Raw genomic sequence first — 2,518 nt, forward strand, 5'->3', positions numbered from 1 at the left:
GAGGCCACATCACCACCTTTCCATAAGGAAAAGCCATCTGGACTAAGGAGAGATGCTTGTTTGTGTAATAAATTACTTTGCATTGATTAAATAACTCTGTCCTCCTTTCCCAGTTTTCCTCACAAGCTGGCAGTATAATCCCACATGCAATCCCTGTCTGATCAGGCCAATATAATGCACATACAGACAAGCAGAGTTGGTATGATAAGCGCTATATATGTTCTCTCTCTCACACAGAGTTTAACTTTATCTCGGTTTTCACAGAAGTAATAGCAAACACCAAGCACCATATCCTTTCTGCATTTTTATATTAGGAAGTACTAGGATTAAAGAATGATTCCAAAACTAAGAGAAGTGCAGGTAGGAAATGCATTTAGTTTCTTAAAATTGTTTGTAGTTGAAACTGCATGCTTCAATGAGAGTGAGCTCTAGATTTCATGCGTTGCGAAGTAAGGAATTATTGCTCTCAGGTAATGATTGGCCCATAAGGAACAGCTCTGGGAATGCAACCCTCCAGGCAGAGAAAGACAGGTTTTTGTAATTGTATTACAGCATGTAGTAAAGAACATATTTCATTCTTTACTGCTTTAAGGTTTTATTCTTCTTTAAGAGGCACAGTACACATAATATTAGAAATCTCTGGTATATTTTATATAATACATATGTATAAAACAGACATATAAACATATTTTTAAATATAGTGGATTTTAATTCTTGTCTGTAGCTGCATACAATGCTGCCTTTTGTGGTTGTTGCTAAAATTCCTATTTGTTCTTCAACAGAGCATATAAATACAGCACTTCTCATACAGTTTAATTTTCATTAAGTGCTGTTTTACCAGGCACATTACAGGTAAAAACATAGTAACAGGAGAATGCTGCAGCTAAATCAACATGTATTTCAATTTGTGATGGTGAAATAAGAACCACATGCAAGTCTGTTTGAGCTTGATAAGACTGCGAACAAACATTCAGTCCATGTTTTGCTTGAGATTGTCAGTGTTTTAATATTATGTGGCAGGCAAAATGCTACAATCAAACCGAGAACAGATGGTGAAAACACTAATGCTTTCCCAGACTGCAGAACACAACTGGATATTGTTCCTCAGTCGTCACCAGGGCCCACCATGCCCTTATCATGCTACATTCAAATGATAGGAAAAGAGATCAAACACAATATTTTAATAAGTTAAAATTACAGCATTCATCATATTAACTACAAATGAGACCAGTACATCTTCCTTAAAGAACAGATGTCATCAGCAATGAGATTCACATACAGTAGAATCAATGGGGAAGAAATATCATAAGACTTCACCCCAGTGTAAAGGTATCTTACATATCAGTGAGAGATATCTCTGCTCCTTTTCTGGAACATTTTGAGTGGAAAAAAAACCCTGAGATTAAAGGATATTGCCAAAGCAACAACTAGATAGTAAAACATTGATTCTGAAATGTTCACTGTGTCTGTATTTTCATTCCAAACTGCCCTCTCAGCACAGCATGATATACCATCTAACATTATGAAAAAAAGTTCCTCAAGTATTTTATATAATCAGAAACATAGTCTGTATCTTAACGTTACCAGATTTCTCAGTTACTTCTGTGGCATGGAAAGTCAGCCTACAAGAGAATGCTCAGAGCTAGTCCTTGTCTGCAAAGCTTGCAGTCCTACAGACAAGCATAGGTGACAGGACATAGGCTTTTTACTAGCACTTCCTTTTAAGAACTCAGGTAAGGTAGCATGTGAAGTTTTACCCAGCATCGCTCTCCATGAAGGCTCTGAATGCAAGGATAGAGGGAATCTTTGACAGCAGGACTGGCTACAAAATGTGAAAGAAGTCCTACAGACAGGAATAAAAGAATAAAACAACCCAGAGAAAAGATTGGAGCTGTTTCTGGAGCAAAGGGAGTGAAGAGTGACAAGGCAAGAGAGAAGACTGACTGTTGAATGAGATGGGGCTACAAGGGCCTTCAGGATAAAGGTGAGAAACTAAACCATCTGGTGGAGAAGAAAAGGGAGGAAGCAGTGGCAGGTGTAGTGGGGTGTTGTAGCTCCCAAGGAGGCTGCAAGGAAAGAAAGATATCAAGGAAGGAAAGATATCTGAAGGTATGCTAACTTTTCAACAGAGGAACTGTATTTAATTGTACAGAGATAAGGAGCAGAGATACTCAGAGCCAAGTGACGATGTGGAGGAATAAGAAGACTTGACTTCACATTGTGAGCCTTACTGGCAGGATGGAGCTGTTGTCCATAGCAACAGAGAAAGGCAGGAGAGAGGGGATTAAGGATGGGAAATAAGAAGCTCAGTATTACAATGCTAAGCTTGAGCTGCCAGTGAGTCATGCACTGACATGCCAATGGTGGTCCGCAGCCACAGCTGGGCACGTTGTGCCAGAACAGGAGTACGTTCATGATTCAGCAGTGGAAAAATAAAAACCAAAGCAATGCAAGCATCCTTTCCTACAGAGTAAAACCATTTCTGTGATTTAAATAAAGCACACATCTGTAAAATCTT

The sequence above is a fragment of the Phasianus colchicus genome, chromosome 4 (assembly GCF_987193195.1).
Source record: "Phasianus colchicus chromosome 4, bPhaCol1.hap1.1, whole genome shotgun sequence".
Classification (NCBI taxonomy): domain Eukaryota; kingdom Metazoa; phylum Chordata; class Aves; order Galliformes; family Phasianidae; genus Phasianus; species Phasianus colchicus.